Here is a 25,035-nt window from a genome sequence, read left to right as displayed (position 1 = left end):
TAGGAAACTCACACGAAGCTTCCACGAAGTTGTTAGGAAACTCACATGTAGCTTCTACGAAGTTGTGAGTAAATTCACATGTAGCTTCCACGAAGCCGTCAGGAAACTCACATGTAGCTTCTATGAAGCTGTCAGGAAACTCATATGAAGCTTCAAGGAATTGTTTTTAGCTTACTCCTTAAGCCATTCTATAAATAGACCCTCTTGTAACTCATTGTAAACACACCACAAATATTCAGTAAATACATTCTCTAGTTGGTCCGTGGACTAAAGCAATCACAACGATTGCATATAACCACGTTATCTCTTGTGTCGATTTACATTTCTTGCATTTATAATCTTTCGTTCATTAAGTGGGTTAGTAATTTTGTAGAATTACTATCGGTGAGTGATCTTGTTGAATCACTTGCGTTGTTTTGGGTCCTAATATCCTTACACGAATCATATCAAAGAAAGACCATACTATGATGAAACAATCCAAACTTTAAAATTTAAATTAGTTTCTAAATATTAGTGGTCAACTCGACCTGGCCAAGGTTGCAAAAAATGGTTGAGGGTCAACGAAACTTGAATTACAATGGAAAAGATGGCTTGTGGAATTAAGATCTTTCGATGAATTTCTGAGCAGACGAGTTAGAGTTAGTCAATAGTTGTGTAATTACCAATGTTTTCATTCCCAATAGTTTTAATATGTTAGCTGTAATAGGTGTCTATGTGGGTTATATTTCCAGTTTTCACTCGAGTACTGCATGGGCATAACAAACCATGGATGTAATTGTTGATCTTTATGGCATTAACTATTATGTATCTACACATAGAAAGGGCATATGCTAATTATCTGTCAATTATATTTATCTTCAAAACGTAAAAAATTAATGACATAAGCAATTACACCAATCAGGTATTCAACGGTGCTAAAGCAAGGGGAACGTGAATTACTTTACCCTGATGCATGTGGAGGAGGAGGGCGTGGATGGATTAGCCAAGGAATGGTTGGCTATGGCAGAGATCATGAGACCCGGGAAACATGTGCATTGCATACTGCTCGACTTTCTGTTGACACTTTGGTTGACTTTTGGTCAGCATTAGGAGACCAGACAAGCTATTCTCTTTTAAGGATGAAGGAAGAAGATTTTATGGATATGCTAATGTACAGGTAGGTCATAGCTACAAAATTCTTGAGTATTAGATAGCTCTAATATATAATGGTGTCTATTGTTGTAGATCAAAATTTTAGGCTTTTGTGAAAGTGTTAGCCTTTGTGTTACGTGTACTGTTTCTATGATTATAAATTGTTAGATTTATGAAGGAGACTATTGGAACAAGAAATACACTTTTGTTATAATTCAGTAGGCTTATAACTACCTTTAGTGGATTGGTTCTTGAATATAGACTTTGAAAATCTTAAGAACAAGAGTATATGAGTAAAGAGAGAAAGGAAGAAACACTATGGATGTAAGTGTGAGAAATGGTACATCTTTACAAGCATAACTCATGGGTATTTATACTACAAAAAGATACTATGGAAGTGACCCCAAGTTGACTATAAAATTGTACCAAAATTGACTATCCATACTTGCATTATTGTAGTTCCATACTTGCACAATTATTATTATTATCATAACACTCCCCCTTGGATAGCAATTTTGTTTGTTAAAGATCAACTGTAAGTTACTGCCTCGTTAAAAACCTTGGCCAAAGAAAAACCCAGTGGGATAAAAACTTTAGCTAAGGGAAAAAGAGTGCAGCATATAGTTGACTCCCCCTCAAGTAGACATTGCTGAGCTGTTACATCTTTTGAACTTGCCTCATGCCAATATTGTGAACATGCGTTCTGAAAATAGCAGTTGAAAGTGCTTTGGTGAAAAGATCAGCAGAGTTTTGATGGATTGAACATATATCATTTCAATCTAGTTGTCCTTAATGATGTCTTGAGTGTATGAGAAGAATCTAGGAGGTATGTGTTTTGTTCGGTCACTTTTGATATATCATTCTTTCATTTGTGCTATGCAAGCTGCATTATCTTCATAGATAGATGTTGGACTTTTATCGGGTTCTAGTCCACAAGAATAAGTAATGAGTTGTGTCATTGATCTCAACCAAAAACATTCCCAAGTAGCTTCATGTAATGCAATCACTTCGGCATGATTTGATGATGTTGCAACAAGTGTTTGTTTTTTAGAACGCCATGATATTGCAGTACCTCCATTTAGGAATACATATCCAGTTTGAGATTTAGCTTTATGTGGATCAGATAAATAACCTGCATCTGCATAACCAACCAAAACTTGTTTTGATTCGTTAGAATAAAATAATCCTAAATCGGTAGTTCCTCGAAGGTATCGAAATATGTGTTTGATCTCATTCCAGTGTCTTTTGGTAGGAGCAGAGCTGAACCTTACCAACAAATTAACTGCAAAAGAAATGTCAGGTCTTGTATAATTTGTAAGATACATAAGAGCTCTAATTGCACTAAGATATGGTACTTCTGGTCCAAGAATATCTTCATGATCTTCACACGGATGAAATGGATCAGCTTCAACATTGAGTGATCTAACAATCATAGGAGTACTTAATGGTTTCGCCTTTTTCATATTGAAACGTTTCAAAATCTTTTCAGTATATGTTGTTTGATGTACAAGTATACCATTAGGCATATGCTTAATTTGTAAACCAAGGTAATACTTGGTTTTTCCGAGATCTTTCATTTCAAATTCTTTCTTTAGAAGTTGAATGGCTTCATGGATCTCTTTATTTGTACCTATGATGTTAAGATCATCGACATAAACAGCTATGATCACATATCCGGATGTTGTTTTCTTAATGAATACACATGGGCAAATATAATTATTTGTATACCCTTTGCTTATCAAGTAATCACTTAATCGTTTATACCACATGCAACCCGATTGTTTCAACCCATATAAAGACCTTTGTAACTTGATTGAGTACATTTCTTTAAGTTTTGCATTGGTTGCTTCTGATACCTTAAATCTTTCAGGTATCTTCATATATATATATATATATATCACTATCAAGTGATCCATATAGATAAGCAGTCACAACATCCATGAGATGCATTTCTAAATTTTTAGAAAACTGCCAGGATGATTAAGTATCTAAAAGTAATTGCATCCATAACAGGAGAATAAGTTTCCTCATAATCAATTCCTGGTCTTTGAGAAAAATCTTGAGTTACAAGTATAGCTTTACCTTGTAACTTCATTTTTTCTCATTTCCTTTTCGGGTAAAAATTCATTTGTGTCCCATACGTTTCACATCTTTAAAGTGAAAATGATTTATCCGAAAACTTTTCTTTTATTGAGCAATTCTAATTCAGCTCGTATATAGTCATGTCTATTTTGACATTCAATGACAGATTTTGGTTTCAGCTCATCATCTTTATTCATGATGTCATTATATGAAAAATTCTCATCAATATTTGTCATTCCATTTCGATTCCATATTATTGCATAATTTATTGCAATTTATGTATTTACATTTATCAATACCCTCTGCAGAAGGAATATTGATTTGTGGTTCTTCTTGAACACTTTCTTTTACCTCATTATCAGCTGATTTTTCTTTTCGAGGATTTTTATCTTTGGAACCACTTGGTCTTCCACGTTTCTGACGTGGCAAAGATTCATGAGTGACGTTATTGCCAGCTTTTGGAATTTCAATTCGAGCTGGAGTATTTACTGCTGGTATATATGATTTTGTCACCGTTTTTGTATCTGTAAATGCATCAGGCAATTGATTTGCAAGTTCTTGTATATGCATTATCTTTTGAACTTCTGTCTCGCATTCTTTTGTGCGAGGATCAAGATACTTTAATTGAGGTTCACACCATGAAACATCATTTTCTTTATTTTTCATTTCTCCCCCTAATCTAGGGAACAATGTTTCATTAAAATGACAATCAGCAAAACGTGCTGTAAAAACGTCACCTGTCATAGGTTCAATATACCTTAATATTGAAGATGTTTCATATCCAACATATATTCCCAACCTCCTTTGAGGACCCATTTTTGTACGTTGTGGTGTCGCAATTGGAACATACACTGCACAACCAAATGTTCTAAGATGGGAAATATTTGGCTCTTGACCAAAAGCAAGTTGTAGGGGGGAATATTTATGACTTGCACTTGGTCTGATGCGAATCAATGCAGCAGCATGTAAAATTGCATGACCCCATATAGATACAGGGAGTTTTGTTCTCATTATCAATGGTCTAGCGATTAACTGTAAACGTTTAATCAATGACTCGGCTAAACCATTTTGTGTATGCACATGAGCAACAGAATGTTCAACAACAATTCCTATAGACATGCAATAGTCATTAAATGCTTGAGATGTAAATTCACCAGCATTATCAAGTCTCACCCTTTTAATGGTGTAATCAGGAAAATGAGCTCTCAATTTAATAATTTGGGCAAGAAATTTTGCAAATGCCACATTACGGCTTGATAACAGACAAACATGAGACCATCTGCTAGATGCGTCTATTAGAACCATGAAATATCTAAATGGTCCACATGGTGGATGAATTGGTCCACATATATCACCTTGAATTCTTTCAAGAAACATTGGTGATTCTTTCTCAACCTTAAGTGGTGAGGGTCTAGTTATCAATTTTCCAAGAGAGCAAGATGTACATGTAACCATTGTATCATGATGGATTTTTCTATCCTTTAGTGGATGTCCATGAGTACATTCAATAATCCTTTTCATCATTGTTGATCCTGGATGGCCTAATCTGTTATGCCATAAACTGAATACACCAGGATCAATATATTTTTCGTTAACTACCATATGTATTTCTGGTACTTTATATGTGATGATACATTAATCTGTGGTCTTTGTTCTTTATCTTGTAACATGACGCATTTAGTGATCAAAATTTTTCCAAGGGGTTTATCAACATTTGTTGGCTTGGGTTCAAACACTGAACTGAAAGTGTATTGTTACTCCAGTAGGAATGTTCATTTTCCTTCTTTTTGGGTGACAAAATAACACATGGATATCACATGTTCAAGTATACTGATAGAGTCAGATCTTTTGTGAGGTCGAGAAAAGGTGGAAAATGTATATATATGAATAGGTTGATTTGGTGTCTCATCTCTTTTACTGGTCAAACATGTTGAATAAAATTGTTAAAGGCAGCTTAAAAAGAAGTGGGACGAAAGTTGGTAAAAAGTTCATTATATTGCATTAACTCTCTAAATCATTTCACAAAACTATTTGATTGCATTTTTAATTATTGAGTTTTGTAATTATACCTGACACACAATTATATATAAAAACTTAAGAGTTTCGGACAACCGAATTCTGGGTGTATTGCTATGACTTGTTTCAACTCATACATAACATTACTTCTTTTGACCGTTTCCCAATTCAAACATTTGCCACCACCAATTTCAATCATTATTTACAACCACATATGTGCTTGGAGTATAGTGGTGATGGACTGATTTACCTGCTATATAAACAATCACAAGTAAAAGGCATTCATTGTGCCCGGAACTATACAAAGATCATGTCACTTGTGTGTTCCTTGAAAAAGTTGTATCTGTCTATATCTGTCCCATCAGTTTAAATATCCTATAATTTATGGGTTCCTTCTGGTTATATGTGATGTGTACAGATATTCAAGTTTACATGTACAAATATACAAATCTTAACCAACTACTCCACCACTTAATAAAAGGGAATATTATAATAAACATTATACAACACCAATATTATATGCCGAATAATAATCGCAAGTTGGTCAGTTTATATTGTATCAATATCACAGTTAAATATTGAATTTAATTATCACCAATAATTAAGATGTCAACAACTGCACTAAGATAGCACTAAATAGGGTACATTCATGTTAAATAAATATAGTGTATTTAAATATTATCCTAGTCACCCATATAATTAGTAACCAAATTTAATTAGAATAATTTAACAAGTAGCTGTCAAAACAAATTTAGTTGAAATCTTGGCATGTGTGTATATAAACAAACATATTAATCTTAGCACTTACACCGAAGCCCGTTTTATCAGTTTATTATGATACAACATCATGATCTATATATTAAGATTTTATATATATATAAATAATGGGCAATCTATTTTACCGAATTAAATACTTGAATCACCTTTTGGTTAGCCAATTTGGTTATAAAGCAATTTACGCATAACCGTAAGTATGAAGTTGTAGATATATGGATTATCGTAAAAACTAAAAAAAAAAATTAATATTAGTAAGTCCATATATAGCTGTAGATAGAAGATCAGTTTCATAAATCATAGCAGACATATACACCTAATAAAACTATCATCATATCTCAGTTTCGTACATGAAATAATCAATTTCGTGAACAAGAGTCTGTTTAAGTTTGTAAGAAAATTGTATACGAAACTGAAACAACCAAGTATATAATCAATCAAACAGAGGAAGTTAAAACGATCTAACCGAATTGGAGGTTTTAACCGGGCTTGTGTTTGACACAATTCCCTTAAACATATTCTTCGTCTGTTCCCAGGGTACACCGGTCCGAAGCAGCGTACTGCTGGACTTGAATATTTATCTTGATTAGTGACTTGTACTTGCTTAGATAAACCTTGTTTATACGGAGCACTTCGTGCTGATAACGTGTTATAATTCAGTAGGCTTATAACTACCTTTAGTGGATTGGTTCTTGAATATAGACTTTGAAAATCTTAAGAACAAGAGTATATGAGTAAAGAGAGAAAGGAAGAAACACTATGGATGTAAGTGTGAGAAATGGTACATCTTTACAAGCATAACTCATGGGTATTTATACTACAAAAAGATACTATGGAAGTGACCCCAAGTTGACTATAAAATTGTACCAAAATTGACTATCCATACTTGCATTATTGTAGTTCCATACTTGCACAATTATTATTATTATCATAACAACTTTGTCAATTTTTTATATGTTTCAACCTTTATATTAAATGTATCCCAAAATCGACCCGTTCATTAAGTAGTTGGGTTGAATTGACCACCTATAATATGATCGCATCATGGTTTTTTCTTTTTTAAGTTTGGAATACTTTATTGGGGTCCAAGATTGTCTTTCATTTAATGATTCGTTATGTCTTCAATTTTTGTTCGGTCTTTTGTGGCCTGCAATTACTGGTCAAAGATCAATTGGTTGACCACTAAGTTTATCGTGGGAAACTAGACCAAGTTTGTAAATTCAAAGTTTAACTTTTCCTACAATGTTAACCTTTCAATTTATTATATATATGTTTTGTTTGTTAATTTTAGCTTGCTACATTGAATATAACACAACTAACACTACTACTTTAATTTAATACATCTATCTATTATAAACATTACCCGTGAATAAATTCTCATAAAACTCCGCGAATTCGCGGGTCTTCAGCTAGTATATAATTAATTGAGGTATGTAAATATCGATATTAAATAAAAAATTAGGAACATGTAAGAATAATCAATGAGAAATTATAAAAACATTAATCTGTTACTAAAAAATATACCATCTATCTATGTCTATGTTTAAGTAAAAGGAAAATGAGTCATATGTGAATGGGGTCACAAACCATATTAAGATGCTTACACAATATATTATATCAGTCCAATAAATGAATGAGAAAATTAACAATTCAATAGGGTCAATTGAGCCCATAAAGATTAACGTCCCCCTGCTGCTACTAATATACACAATACTACATATCCATCAAGATGTTTAATGTGTCAATATAGCAACCTTTAGTCTTTAACCATATCACCAATAATGAAGACAATTTTTATGTGAACTGCTTATATGCATTCGCAAATTTTTGGTTTATCACCTTCACACTCCATTTACGCAATTACAATTAGCATACAAAATCACATGGTTGGTGGCCACTCTGTTTGTGCTCCAAGTACAACCCAAATCTGGTTAACATAACTAAAAGAATTCCTCTCCATGTTGCAAATAGGTAGCTTGCTTACATGTTTACACAACTACCAACATTTCAACAATGAACTTTTATCACTAATTAAAGCCACACTAAGGGGTCACGAGTGAATAATGTATGCGACCAGAATGTTGTAAACTCGAGGATGTCTGTGCAAGCTAATTTGTTACACGGGTGGTAAAAATATCCGTGCCAAATCAAATAAGTAGCATCTATAGGTGACAATATGGGTGGTTTTGATAGCGGGTCAAATGGTTAAGATTGTTAGGGGTCGATTCATGGACGTATGAATATGAGCCTATGTGCAAAAATAATCAAATAATAAACTTTGTTGGAGATTAAATATCCATGTGCAAAAGTTACTAATCAATAAGTTTAATTGACTGTTTATTAATCAGTTTCTCACGAATCGGATGTGAATATATATTTCATTGACTGTTTCTTAATGTTGTTATCAACTAAACATAGTAATAATATCATTTGTGAGAAACTGATATATATATACATAAAATTTTTGATATAATAACACAAAGAATGTGTACCTAACTCAACCTTGACATCCTAACTCCGAAAGACTATGATGATCTACTCAGCTAGTGACCTTGAAAGCTTGCAGCAACCATAAAGTGATAAACGTAAGTCAGAAACAGTCCCATGTAGCTTAAGCAACTGATTCTACATAGCCAGCTGAAAACTGATCACATTCAGCTTCAAAAAAAAAAAAAAATAATAAAAAAAAAAAAAAAAAAAAAAAAAAAAAAAAAAAAAACAAATGTGAATAACAAAGTCAAATTCAGTAAACATGAACTGATAGAAAAACTGAAAAATATGTAACGCTTTGTATTGCAATTCAAACACATCTCATGATAGGATTGCAACCTTATCATACCTTTTTTTTAATACTTTGTTGCTAAAATGATGGTTTGCAGTGTGTGCCTTCAATATTGGAGACAAAAATAGACAATACTTGGTTAACAATGAATTTGCCTTTACAACAAACTCAAAATCATATATATGGAATAAGATGGAACAACAATAGAAAGGCTATGAATAAATGGTTTTCAAGAACACATAATGAAACTATAATACTATATAAAAAAAATAAAAAGGCTCTACATTGAATACATTACGTGTTGTAGTGTCGTGCCATTGTGACAGCCCGTGATGTAAATCCCAAATCGACGAATAACCCGGATTTCTGACCCTCCCATTTTGCTACGTCTACATTGTAAGGGTGCAAACCAAAGTCCCACATCGGTCATGGGATAAAACAAATGTATGTATATAAGTCTAAGGGGAAGTCCCTCTATCACCAATTGGTTTTAGAAAAGGATAGACTCTTGGACTTATATTGCAGGACATTGTGTTTGGGCTATGCGATCCTTACAAGTGGTATCAGAGCTAGGCTATAGCCCCGATGTGGTGGACGGTGCAGTAGGGCACACCCCTGAGAGCACGCAGCGACGTGGCGCACCCCTCGGTCTTGAGCAGCGATGAGTGGACCCAGCTCTCGTTCGAGGGGGACCCTGATGTGGTGGACGGCGCAGTAGGGCGCACGCAGCGATGAGTGGACCCAGCTCTAGCCCCGATGTGGTGGACGGCGCAGTAGGGCACACCCCTGAGAGCACGCAGCGACGTGGCGCACCCCTCGGTCTTGAGCAGCGATGAGTGGACCCAGCTCTCGTTCGAGGGGGACCCTGATGTGGTGGACGGCGCAGTAGGGCGCACGCAGCGATGAGTGGACCCAGCTCTCGTTCGAGGGGGACCCTGGCTGAGTTGATCCTAGAAGCCTTGTATCGAAATCTCCCTGCCCTCCCACCAGGTTGAGAGTTCCGAGTTGGCGGCGGTAAAGGTTGGATCCAGACTATCGTTCACTTGGTTGTTGTTCGTATGAACTTCTTTGCTTATATTTCAACTACAATCTAACACCTATAATACTAAACTGAATTGGACAATAGAAGTCTTAGCACGTCAGATTTTTAATATCGGAAACTTAAAGAAAATAGAAAAGAATCTTACTATTAGGTCGTCATGAAAATTCTCAGTTAACATTCTTTGGATCCACTATATATGTAATCAAAAAAGAGGCAAAAAAAAGTTAAGTGCAAAAAACATGAAGTTAAATGTCAAAGATCAATACAAAGGGTGTTTACTGGAATATCTGACATGGGGGCTGGATCCAGTGCAAAATTAATTCACTTTGCATCCAAAAAGGGTGAGTAACTGTAGTCATCTATACATATAACTTAACAAACCAAATATTGTAGAGCAAGTGACAAAACAGACATAAAGACAAAACAGACGAGGAGTTCAAATGTGATCACAACAAACCAAACATTTGACAACACAAACACACAGACTCTGATTTCATCACACAAATTAAATCCAAATTGTAATCCAACTCCATAAAATGATATGTAACTAGAACTAAAATCCTAACTCAGATACAAAAGTTAAAAAGAAAAAAGATAAAAGTTTCATTCTTGATAACCACCTTATTCCTACAAAAGAAATACTGTACATTATTCTTGCTCTCTGTTATTTCTTCATGTGATGGTTTGAAGAAAAGAAATGTTCACTGCCAGCAATTCTTCTACTTGTTTTTTGACGCGTGGATACCACCTCGGTCTCGACTACGATAATTCCATTTTCATCTATATTAAAGCCGACGATTACATCCTGTGTGAAGGCAGGGGATGGTGGAATGCCATCTACACCAAACGATTCAAGCAAGAAATTTTCACGTGCGTTCATGCTCTCACCCTGATATACTTCAACAATCACAGTTGGTTTATTTTCGTGTACTACAGAGTAGAGAAGCTTTTTGACGGTGGGTATCGGTGTGTTCCTTGGGACTATAACACTCATTTCACTGTCAACGACCAAGATGCCAAGAGACAGAGGGGTCACATCAAATAGTATCAAATCCTTCACCTTTTCATTACCATTACAATTACCACTCAAGTTTGATGCCAATATTGCGGCACCATACGCCACAGCTTCATCCGCGTTGATGCTTTTGCAAAGTAGTTTTCCGTCAAAGAACTCCCTCAACATTTCTTGCACCTTTGGAATCCTTGTAGACCCACCAATAATAACTACATCATTAACATCCTTCTTGTCCATATTCCCATCTGTCAAACACTTCTTCACATGCTCAATGCACTTGGTAAAGTAACCAACATTTAGCTTCTCGAATTTTTCTCGGGTGATTTTCATTGAAAAATCAATTCCCTCGTATAATGAATCAACTTCAATTGATGTTTGAGTTGTTGACGATAGATCCCTCTTTGCTTTCTCACATGCAACCTTCAACTTCATCATTGCTTTTGCACCCCTACTCATGTCCTTGTTTTCTTTCTTCTTAAATTCTTCTACACAGTGCTTCACCAATGCCTTGTCGAAATCTTCACCACCCAAATGCGTGTCACCGCCCACCGCTTTAATAGTAATATTGTTGCCATCCTTGCTTATATTGAGAAGAGAGACATCAAATGTCCCTCCGCCCAAATCAAAAATAAAAACATTTCTCTCTTTATCCGCATTACTCTTATCTAGACCATACGCAATTGCTGCAGATGTTGGCTCGTTAATCAACCTCAAGACATTGAGGCCGTTAGTTTAGCAGCAGCCATGGTTGCCTGCCGTTGCTTGTTATTAAAATATGCAGGAACAGTAATGACCGCATCTGTGACTGTTGTTCCAAGGTAGGATTCAGCAGCCTCTTTTAAATGTTTTAGAATCACTGAAGATATGTATTGTGATGAAAATTCCTTGTCCCCATATTCTTCATGTTCAAATACAATAATTGGCTCCTCATCAGACCCTTTCTTTACCTTAAAAGGCCATAACTTCATGTCCTCCTGCACTCTAGTATCACCCAATGTGTTTCCAATTAAGCGTTTAACGTCTGAAGTTTAGCAAAAGAAGAAAAAAAAAAAAAGGTTAGCGAATTCGAACATGAAATTACTATATATATATATATATATATATATATATATATATATATATATATATATATATATATATATATATATACACTCCGTAATAACTTGACAGAACAAGCTGGAAAAAGCATGACAAAAGAAAGGTTAGACACGTTTTAGTAACTTTCAGGCATTGTTCATTTGTCATTTATGTAAAATTAATTTTCTCTTATATTCTTACCATTGTATACAATTTATCATCTTTCATCCAATAGTAAGTCAAAGATTGAGTCAACTGAAAACAAGTAATGGTTTGTAAATACAAGACTGACTTGACTGATCACTTAAACCCACTCATCTTAGTTACTTCGAAGCCATGTTAATTCGATGATTGGTATATCAGATAATAAAGAAAGTAGTAGCTATATACTGTTTTTATTTAGATTTTTTTGTCTACATTAAAAAAGACTATCTTAATCCAAAATTCTAGATTCAAGATTCATCATCATCATCATCATCATCATCATCATCATCATCATCATCATCATCAAATTAAGATCTAATGTAAGTAACAGAACAATAAAAACATCAAATAATGAAAGGTATTTTATCAACTTACCGAAAACGGTGTTTTTAGGGTTTCTGGTGTTTTGATTTTTTGCAGCCTCACCAACCAAGAGATTTGTGCCATCCCATGCAACACATGAGGGTGTAATCTTGTTACCTTGTTCATTAGGAATTATCTCAACACGATTGTGCTCCTCAAACCACGCAGCCACACACGAATTTGTTGTTCCAAGATCAATCCCAACTGCAACTGATTTCAACATCTTCACACTCGCAGTCCTAAATCCTTAATGTTTTTAACCTTATTAAATAAATAAACAAACAAACAAACTACACAACTGAGCCGACTCAAATTAAATCAAATAACTATGACGATGATGCATTTATTTATAGCTATATTTATATTTATAATTTATATTTTGATTGTAATCCAAATCCGATTCCAACTATATCTTCCCTATCTTCTATCTATCTAACCTATTTTGACTTTAAACAGAAACAATCGTACGAACAATAAAGCCCAAGCTCAATTTACAAGTTTTGACTCTGTCAATATATCTGTGATTTTTTATCTTTTAACTAGAACGGAAGGTTTGTTAGGGTATAACCCAAATCGTATCGTATTATTTATCAACTTTTCTAAACTTATAATACGTATCAATTTACTAAAATTTCTCAAATCCTCCTACTCCAACTATTAAAATTTGGTTACCATGTTGAATTCATCCTAAATTAATTCGTTTATTAAAAATTAATACGGAGTAATGAATTTCTATCATTTTAAACCCGTAGATTCGCGAGAATATGTATGAATATTGTTGTACTGGAGCTATATTAATCAAGTCGTCATACATATTTTTCCAATCGCATATGTTGTTGTGCTGGTGCACAGTACTCATGTTTTGAATGCATCCCCTTCATTTTTACCACAATTACAACATCGAGTCGAACGTGTGAATTAGATTGGACCTGAAACAAAGGTAAAATAAAACCAAAATAGCATAATGAACTCAACATCGTTCAATGAATACTCGTTGCCAGACATATTTTTTAACACGAAGAAGGAATAACTCCACAAATAATGAAAGAAGGTCAATATTTAACTAAATAACAACCACTATAATGTATACACTGTGCGATCTTTTCTTTGTCAAACCAATTTTTAAACGGTCTCTTCAAAAACTGAAGAAAGTTTTCAACTGGTGTATGAATATGTTATCGGAAACACTACCACCCAAGCTCATAAAGAACCTTTATAAATTTTAAGGCTCAGTTCCCTAGAATCCAAAATAGACTTTGGGAGACTTTTTACTTGTTTGACCCATTAATCCACTTGAGAGTACACTACACGCTCATTGTTTACCGCACACCAAAAGGTAAATAGACTGCAAGCAAAAGAGGATGCGAAGTATCGGTTCATAAATTTCTTTTATCTATTGACGGGGGCACGAGACAGTGCTTGTAGCTTTCTACTCGCACATCAATAGAACGCCCGTACATGCTTCTAAATAATAATCGACTTATTCCATCTCGTATATTCAGGCTTCCAAATAGCCACAGTATCGCCAAAATTAATCCTCCACCTGACATCACAAAAAAATGTTTCTTTAGTTGTAGTCAATTACGTTTTAACATTTTAAGTTATTGTGCCAAAATCTGTAAATAATATATAGACAAGCAAATATGTAAACGTCTAAGAAAAAAACATTACAGATATCCAAGCTATGATTAAGTAAAAAATCATGAAGAAAACATAGGAGTTACACTTGAATAAATTAAGTGGCCTACTACAGAAAACATAGGATATCCAGTATATGGGTTAGTGTCTAAACTCACCATACGATTACAAAACATCATGTTACTCCATATTAATATATTTTATATATTATCTTTCTTAATAAATAAATGTAAAAGATTATAAACACGTCAAACAACATAAAACAATTAAAAAGAAAATTCAAAATAAGCCACATTAAAGTAAACCGGTTCACATTAAACAATCACATCATACAACAACAATACCAAATCCCACATGTGTGAGGTATCAGAGAGCTAATCCCACATTATAGAAGTGGTCAATTGTCTAGTCTTCGGGTTTTTTGCTACATGAGATGAAGGCTTCAAGAAAACTTCCACTCTTCTCTTTTATGGGCAGATAAAAAGCTATTTCCATTAAATAAATGACAATTATTAATTAGGCATACTTAAAGAGAGTGTTCCAGAAAAAATACGTGATATGATATTTTGTACAAGAAAAAGCCACATCCTAATATTTATATTTAGTTATTACAGTTATTTCCATTAAATAAATGACAATTATTAATTAGGGTAGTTATTGTCATTTAGGCATACTTAAAGGGAGTATTAGGGGGTGAATGTTGGGTTATGCTTAACGACAATATTAATCTTAACCAACGATAATAAATGTTTTGATGATGACACACACACATAAATAAAAGTGATGATAGACATGTTGACATAAATATACAAGTTCACTAATCCACCCTTATTCTAGCAAATGACCAAACCAAATAAAGCTTAGAGTGAAGGCATTAGGAAAAATATAAAGAATACAAAACCCAGGTGCTGCATGGTTTGATCCACAGTCGACCGCAGGTCAGACCGTAGGTGTCCTGTACCACGTTTATGAGAAACATGGTGCACGGTCAACACCACGGCTGACCGTGGTTCGACCGCAGAACCTCTGACCAAAAAATGCTTAACCAATTAATGTTTAACCACTTCGGGGCATCTATAATTCACGAAACCTTTTTCAACATACTTAGAATAGTTGCCCATTTCATATCTAAAAGAGTTTTGGTCACTAGAACGCTAATCTTGATTAATCACACATAATGACTTCTTAATGACGTTTTAGCCTTGATTAAGAATAACACATAAGTACTACAAGGTATCCTATGCTCCTAAAATGTATCTAGACATACTTAGGATGGTCATCAAGTCCCAACCAAGAGTTTTTATTCCCTTGTACATGTGTTGGACATTAATGTATACTTATACATTAGTCTTGTAATGTGTTATCTTGCAAGTAAACATACATAGCCTTAATGCATTGCTATGTCATCACTACGTGTTTGATCTAAGATTAATCACTAGTGAATTCTTGCTATCCTTACAAGAGTATTACTTGACTATGTACTAATTGCCAATTTGTTTATACTCATCCAAATATGAATGAATGATAACATGAGCTTTGTCTTGCTATATATCATAAGATGGAAAATCACCACTGTTTGTTTAGCCTACTCCAAAACATTAAGTATAACTTAGTTAAAGGTTCATAATCAAAGTGTAGATTATTAACACACATATTGGAATATCACAAGAAACATGCTCAAGTTCAGTAATATGTCTAAATGCAATTTCGTCTTGATTAATATGATGTCTTACTTACAACAACCTTAATTGAACTTACATGTTTCACTTAGTAAGATATATAAACATATCTAGTTAATTTATGTGCAAGCTTGAAGATTGATTTTAATATGCCTAGTGATTAATTAAGGTGAATACCATTAATGACATGTTGACTAGCCAATAGGACTTAAGCATGTGTGTTAAATACAAACAAATGATTATGACAAATCTGATATTTCCTTAAATGATTATCAAGGAATGTATCCAAGGAATGTAGACTTGCCTCTTTGAGTATGACAAGTCACTATCAAGGTAATACATCCAAGAGGAATCTAGCACTTAATGCATATAGTACTTGTATAGGATGTTGGGTATCTTTTGCAGGTATTAAATGGAGTAAAGGAGTCAAAAGAATCAAGTTTAATTGGATTCAAACAACGATACAACAGATAGGTGAAAGTGACCAGACAACGTGCGGTCGACCCATGGTCGACCGTGACCTGAGCCGCTGCAACGACTAGTTTTTTTGTCTCTCATTTAAAAAGCAAGACTTAGAGAGCATTTGAACTTGAACCTCTCTTGCATGCTTCAACTCAAAATACATCAGAGAATCACAAGAACTTCATTCATATATGTTTGTGATTAGCAAGAGAGAAATTTTATAATCTCATAGATTGTAGAATTAATAGAAACTTATTTTCAAATGTTTATCTTTGTAAGTTTACTTAGTGTGATATTATGCTTTGAATTGTCTTAGAAATATCATCACTAAAAGGGTGGATCTTGTACTTTGAATAGAAACACTAGCTAGCTTAGGGATCATCTTCCTTAACGGGAACTAGAAAGTTGATTAAGTCCATTGGGAATTAATACTTGTCCAAGGTGAAGACAAGCTGATCTAAGTTAGAATTAATCTTTAAAATGGATAGAAAAATTAGATGTGTTGTCAACTAGGGGTACAAGATTTGTAAATCGGATCTCCACCGGCTTTGAAGAAAAAATCTTAGTGAAGCTAACTCTCGATAAGGAGTATCGAGGAGTGGATTAAGGTGGATATCGAGGAGTGGATTAATGTGGATTAGTTAACATCCACCCGAACTACTATAAATCCATGTGTCTATGTTCTTTACATTATTTACATTATCAATTTACACATAAACACTATGCACATTGGATTTGAGTTGATTTAGTTGATCAAAATTGATTAAATCGTATTGATCATCGAAAAAGTTTTTAAAATCATATTAAGTAATGAATGATAAATTGTAGCATAAGGCCACATAAATATTACGGGTCTAACATTCTCCCACTTGGACGAAATTACCATGTGCAGATAAACTAAATTAGGTTGGTCAAGTTTATCATAATTGATGTATAATTTTATACTCTAAAATAACTAGCAAATAATACTTAATAATTATCACACAATACAGGCAACTTGACCCGTTCGTATAGTAATTAGCAAGTAAAGTTAACAAGTTCGTCCACAGAGAGCAGTTTTATCAGAAACTTTAAAACTAATAATTATCCTATTTGAAAATGGGGAATTTTGTTTGTAATTTGTTGTTAACTAACATTAACGGAAAAGATTAACAAATTATCAAATAAAAGAAAGCAGTGTTCACTTGAACAATTCACCAAGGACATGGATTGTTCTTTACTATTAAACCCGATTCACGTTTGATAGATATATAGTTTTGATCCTATTCGTCAACATTCACAAAACCTCAACTAGTTTAAGCCAATTAACTCACGTAGATTAACCTATTAGTTGAACTATATCCGAATTAATTAATGAGACTTGGTTTGGATTAAACTCACGTAAAATCTTAACTACAATGATCACTCAAGATAGTTACACGATTATGACAACACAAAACCATTCAATTACCAATTAAACTTTTAACACAATCACTTGAAATTAATTGTCTAATTGTCTAGATCACCTAAGTGTTGAAGTATGTATTCCAATACCTTAAACTCACATAAGAAGTATTGATTAACACATATAATTGAATTAAAGTTAAGCATAAATCATAACAATGGATCTTTCAACCAAACACAATTAATTAAATCACTCAAACGTTAAAATCCTTAAATAAACAATCCAATATCCTTAGTTTCACATTCAAGCAAACACTAAAAAGAATTAGCCAACCATAATGTTTGATTGACCAAAAAGATTAACAAAAACCAAAGAATTCATAATTAAAACGAATAAACGAATGTTACCGAATGTAAAATTAATGTAATAAAAGTGGATCTTGAACTTGGATGATGCTAAGCCTTGAAGATGATGAAAAAACCTTGAAAACACCTAAAAAAACGCCTCTCGTAGCTCCAGAATTCGTAACCCCTAAAATTGGGTTTTTTCCCCGTATATATATATTAATTACCAAAAACTGATATGGCCGCCTCATCCTCGCTATCGCGAGATTTTCGAGCCTAGTAACCTCGCTATCGCGAGGTGTAATAATCCTGGCTCGCTATCAGCTTCGGTTAGTGAGATTGACCTCGGCACTGGGCTCGCTATCGCGAGGAATTTTGCACTTGTATCCTCGCTATCGCGAGGCTTCCTTTTTACAGAACTGGTCCCTGAAGTTTTTCACACTTTTGCACAGGAAGTCCTTAATCCGTTTTAAACTTAAAAACTCAACTTTTTCTTCTCAAAACAAATCCAAATCACTAATAACTCTTCAATTAACAATCTATAACCAAAAGCTTCAATCTTTAGCAAGTAACATCACCAAATCTTCAACTTAGAACTCAAAACCATCAAAAACGAACCGATATTGCAAATGTAAATATGTGTAAATGCGACAATATCAAATCCCCCACACTTATCTCTTGTTTATCCTCAAGCAAGACTATCTTCAAAACAAACTAACTCTTTTAGCTTTGACAAACATCCTTCTCAAAACTCGCCATAATAATCAAAACTTCGAACTCTAATAAATACCAACATGCTTCAAAAGGGTGGAATCGAATAAAACAATGGTGTAACCGTATTTGGATTTGGCCCTAAATTGACTCTCGTTTTTTGGTTTTAGCCCCAAAAGGCTCTAGTGTACGGTCAAAACCACGGGTTAAGGCTTGTGTATTCAAAGTTATTTCCTGTTTTGAAACAACCACATGTCGAGTATAATTACCGAGCCAACCAATCCCGGTGTCGGAGTAGGGCGGAAAAAATACTCGAAATTTAAAAATTTAGCCTAAAGGAAAATGAGACTTTCAAGAAAACATTTGAGCTTTTTCGAAAAGGAAAAACAATTCAAGTTTTTACACAAGATTTTCCTTCCGAGTTTTTAAACGGCCATGGATTAAGTCCCATGGAACCCTACTTCCCACGCATTTAGCTTTTATGCTAATTTTAAGATAATATAGGAAGTAGATACTGTATTACCGTAATTGGTTGAATTAAGAGGGATATGGTCACCTTCGGGTTCAAGGAGACTACTTTCGCATATGCCCGTTATTTCTTGGGATCTAGGGTAAGCATAATTGGAAGAAGGGGTCATGGCTTTTGGCCATGACATGCGTTGTCTAAGCGAACGCTAGCACGAAGCCATTGCTCTTGAAAAAGACAGCACTCTGTGAAGCTTAGGGCTCCTCTTCCCACATTATCTTAATATCGTAATATGATATAGGTATGACATGGCATAGTTTAGGAAGTCTATTATGCCAAGTAGAACGTAATTCGAAAGACTTGACTTCCCTAAAGGATGAACTTGAATCATCCTCTGGCAATCATGGCTCACTTTTTCTCAAAAAAAAATTAAAATTTAGGTCCAATTTTTTAATTACCCAAGAATTTATCTCCCCCCACACTTAAGATCATGTAATGCCCTCATTTACATGAAATCAGTATAAAATTAATAAATTCAAGAGGACAAAAGTGCAAGAGAATAAATAATACCCGGATTGTAGCCATCTCCGGATTGCCATGCTTCCATGTTCATGTTTATTAACGAGTCGTGCACTCGACTCGACCCCATATTTTAATGCCTAGTGGGGTCATCCTCCCCCACACTTATCGGATGACATGTGAAATCAGTGAAAAAAGTTCCACGAATCAGAAGAGTGAGCCAGTCATTAACTCCCCGGATAGTATATAAGATGTCTGATAAAATCTTTTTCATAATCATGAAAAAGACTAAACCAACCCCAGAATCAATAAATGACTCTCTTCCAAGTGCAGCTTGTAAAAGTAAGTTAACTCTCTTAGGTCGCTCCTGTCCAAAGGGATCATTTTTCATCGTATTCCATGTGCTAACCTCGTGAGGGTATGCAAATTCCACATGAGGAGGTGAATGCTCATATGATTCCTCTATTACAAAATCCTTATCCTTGACGATCATTGACGATTCCACCACTTTATCCTCGGAATTTAGAACCTTATCATTATCACAGTTATACCCAACCGACGCATTATACACCGATGAGATCTCAGGCGTAACATCCTCATACTTAACTCTATCATACCCAAGATTATAAACCGGACAAAAATCAGGCGTCTGTAAAACCGTCTCATTCTCATCATGACTATCCCAGGAGTACCAATCTGTTCCCTGCAATTCCCCCTCATCAATACCTGGATTAAGTACAGAGAAAGTAGATAAAATAGGGGTGCTAGGTGGTGTAATGATGGTAAGCTCAACATCCTCCAGATCGGGTATCTGCACATTACCCCTCGAATCAACTAGTGAATCAGTCGGAAAAATATCTAACTCATGTTCTTCAATCTGCTGAAATAAAGAGCTCATGGTTGTCTCTAAACACTTAATAGATTCCTGTTGACCCGCTAGTATTTGATTCAGAGCCTCAGTTCGTTCAGATTCACTTTTCATGAAGTCTAATAATAACTCTTTCAGATTCGACTGACTCTCCTCTTGTTGTTGAACTTAGAAGTGATTTTGATATGAATCCAAGGTCAAGTTACCCTCTTCGTCATCACACTCATGGTAACCTCCATAAGTCTCAAAAACACCTTCTCGTTCAACCCTAGCTTCCCAAGAATCCCCATACCAATCACCATCCATACCCATAAAACCTGAGGATTCACCTGATTGTTGGACACTATACATGGCTTCAGAATTCATATAATAATACTCAGCCATAATATACCTGTAACCTAGCTGCAATCACAACAGCACAAACACAAGCGTAAAACCAAACAAAATAATAAAAAGTAACTTTCACGGAAATGAATTCCCACGAAAGGATCGAACAACTAAAAGTATTAAATCCCAAACCAACACTGCTCCCCGGCAGCGGCGCCAAAAAGTTGATGTATAATTTTATACTCTAAAATAACTAGCAAATAATACTTAATAATTATCACACAATACAGGCAACTTGACCCGTTCGTATAGTAATTAGCAAGTAAAGTTAACCAGTTCGTCCATAGAGAGCAGTTTTATCAGAAACTTTAAAACTAATAATTATCCAATTTGAAAATCGGGAATTTTGTTTGTGATTTGTTGTTAACTAACATTAACGGAAAAGTTTAACAAATTATCAAATAAAAGAAAGCAGTGTTCACTTGAACGATTCACCAAGGACATGGATTGTTCTTTACTATTAAACCCGATTCACGTTTGATAGATATATAGTTTTGATCCTATTCGTCAACATTCACAAAACCTCAACTAGTTTAAGCCAATTAACTCACGTAGATTAACCTATTAGTTGAACTATATCCGAACTAATTAATGAGACTTGGTTTGGATTAAACTCACGTAAAACCTTAACTACAATGATCACTCAAGATAGTTACACGATTATGACAACACAAAACTATTCAAGTGGATCTTGAACTTGGATGATGCTAAGCCTTGAAGATGATGAAAAAACCTTGAAAACACCTAAAAAACGCCTCTTGTAGCTCCAGAATTCGTAACCCCTAAAATTGGGGTTTTTCCCGTATATATACTAATTACCAAAAACTGATATGGCCGCCTCATCCTCGCTATCGCGAGATTTTCGTGCCTAGTAACCTCGCTATCGCGAGGTGTACTAATCCTGGCTCGCTATCAGCTTTGGTTAGTGAGATTGACCTCGGCACTGGGCTCGCTATCGCGAGGAATTTTGCACTTGTATCCTCGCTATCGCGAGGCTTCATTTTTACAGAACTGGACCCTGAAGTTTTTCACACTTTTGCACAGGAAGTCCTTAATCCGTTTTAAACTTAAAAACTCAACTTTTTCTTCTCAAAACAAATCCAAATCACTAATAATTCTTCAATTAACAATCTATAACCAAAAGCTTCAATCTTTAATTAACAATCTATAACCAAAAACTTCAATCTTTAGCAAATAAAATCACCAAATCTTCAACTTAGAACTCAAAACCATCAAAAATGAACCGATATTGCAAATGTAAATATGTGTAAATGCGGCAATATCAATAATTATCATAATTTCATATAGCACCAAAGCAAAAAGATACAGCCTTACGAGTTGCATTTGACACGGGACCTCCATCACTTATACTAATGGTACTAATATATAATATATAATTCCTTAAAGCCAAGATGACAAGAGCATAATGTGGTACACAACATGAATTTGTCTATGATGAAAGTTACGTGTACACATTTGAAGTATATATAGACAAACAAGACATTATAGTGAAAGATATTATCTTAAAGCGCTTTCATTAAGAATTAAACATTATCATGAAATAGTGCACTAACTACAACATCTGACAATCTGACCTGAAGTCAGCCTCCGGAGTCAAACCAGAAAAATAGTCTGGGAAGTGAATCTTCTCCAAAAACTCATACTGGGAATCTTCTCCAAAAACTCAAACGACAAAGCCCAAGCCCAAACCCACGGCCAAGTCCAAGTCTGATTTTTATACTTTCTAGTTCAGTTCTGACTCTGTCAATGTATCTATGATTTTGGGATATTGGTGAGAATGCCCCCATTTTCGGATGTCTTTAACAATATGCCCTCAAAATATCAAAATTGCAGCAGATGCCCCTTATCCACGCATCCCACACAACGCATCATGCGTATTTCACGGTGCGTGATGCGTGTAACCGGGCACAGTACCATCTGGTGCATCACACATCACGTGATCCACAACACGCACGGTGCGTGCTGTGTGTCTAACCGGGAAATTAAGGTTTACAAGCACGTGCGTAAGTAGCACGCACGCACTAACCATCCATAACCACGCACCATGCGTGTTGTTTTTTCGACAAGGAGGCCATTCTAGTTTTAAACATCCATACGCACCAATAACCCTATAACCATACATCCAAACACACTGATGTTAAAGCTAAGGGGTATAAAATACTATTAAATTTTAGCAGAAAATACTATTAAATATGCTACAATTTTACACAAGTTTTAATTATTTATCTACAAATGGGATATACCTAAACCTTGATACAACACTATAGGCAGTGTACCTAATCGTAGAGTAGTATAGTTTTTAGTAAGTCCGGTTCGTTCCACAGAGAGCAGGGTTATTAAACACTATATTTTTAAACAACTATATTTGTACAAAATATATATAATAATATATAAAAGGGGGTTTACCGTTTTATGACCTGTTTGTCAATTTATATTTTAAGCGAAGCGTATAGTAAATGACGATATTTAAATAACAATATAAAATAAATAACAATAATTAAAATGACAATAAATAAAAGTACGAGGAAAAAAATGACATAAAATATATTATGCTTATTTAGGCTTCCGTAACCATGATGTTTGGCGTGTTGATTTTAAGTTTTATGCCCATGGGTTAATTGTCCTTTGTCCTGGATTATTTAATATGTCCGTCTGGTTTTTGTCCATAACAGTCCATCGGTCATAAATTTAAAGTGCGAGTGTCCTCGTCAAATTATCCTTATACCCGAAGTCAAATATTCCAACTAATTGGGGACTTAAACTGTAACAAGGTTTTAATACTTTGTTTAATAATTACACCAGGATATCGACTGCGTGTAATCCAAGGTTTAATACTTTGTTAACAATTACGCCAAGTGTCCTTGTACATAATTTCACCCCTGTTTTAATAATTCCATAGACTATTAATCCATTCCCGTGTCCGGTTAAATGAACGATTATTCGTACATATAAATATCCCGCCCATCGTGTCCGATCGAGTGTATATGGTTATTTATAGGTACATTCAATTGTAAATCTTTATATTAAAATTAACAAACTATCATTTAGTTAAACAAATATAAAGCCCATTAATAGCCCATAGTCTAATTTCCACAAGTGTCGTTCTTTTGTCCAAACCCCAATTATGGTACAAAGCCCAATTACCCAATTTTAATATTTTTAGCCCAACATCATGATTACTTCGTCTTAAATAAGCATAATAATAACTTAAGTACGAGACATTAATTTAAAAAGGAGAACATAGCTTACATTGATTATTTATCGCGTAGTGTTACACGGACAGAGCTCCGACTTTAAAACCCGTAAAATAACCTTTGCATAACCCAAAACTAATCTAATATAAAACTACACTATATATATATATATATATATATATATATATATATATATATATATATATATATATATATTTATTATTTATGTTACAGAGGAAGAGATATATGAATATGGTGTTTAAACTCGGCCAGAATTCGTTGCATTTATAGGACATTTTTGAAATTTCAAACTCTGCGAGTCGTGGAGTTTTAAGCCTTCAAACTCCGCGAGTCGTGGAGTTTGATTTTCCAGCTCACAATTTTTTGGATCTTAGCTTGTCGACGTAATTAAATAATAATATAATATATAAATAATTTTAAGAATTATTTAAATATTATATTTTATTTATGTGCATAGTTGACTTGTAATTTTTGCACCGTTGCGTCGCGCGTTGAGAGTTGACTCATGTCCCGGTTCCGGATTTTCGAACGTCCTTGCGTACAATTTAATATCTTGTACTTTGCGTTTTGTAACTTGTACTCTTATCATTTTTAGACGTTTTTCATCAATAAATTGAACCTTTTGAATTGTATCTTGTACATTTGAGCTTTTTGGACGTTTGTGTCTTCAAATCTTCGTTTTCGCCTTTTGTCTTCGCACTTATTTATTTAAACAATTACAATGAAAATATAATACAATTACATATGAAAACCTATTATTTAGGAGGAATATTGCTATGAAATATATGTTCCTTTTTAGCCTTATCAAATATCTCCACACTTGAGAGTTGCTTGTCCTCAAGCAATACAGAACTT

At 34.4% G+C, this 25,035-nt stretch overlaps 1 pseudogene; it reads right to left on the bottom strand.

The window, feature by feature from the left end:
- Positions 1–10,360: 10,360 nt before the first annotated feature.
- LOC139855073 (heat shock cognate 70 kDa protein-like) lies at positions 10,361–12,709 on the bottom strand (annotated as a pseudogene).
- Between the last annotated feature and the right edge of the window lie 12,326 nt (positions 12,710–25,035).

The sequence above is a fragment of the Rutidosis leptorrhynchoides genome, chromosome 6, assembly GCF_046630445.1.
Source record: "Rutidosis leptorrhynchoides isolate AG116_Rl617_1_P2 chromosome 6, CSIRO_AGI_Rlap_v1, whole genome shotgun sequence".
Classification (NCBI taxonomy): Eukaryota; Viridiplantae; Streptophyta; class Magnoliopsida; order Asterales; family Asteraceae; genus Rutidosis; species Rutidosis leptorrhynchoides.
Note: the sequence above shows the minus strand (reverse complement) of the source record. Positions and strands in the feature narration are given on the sequence as shown.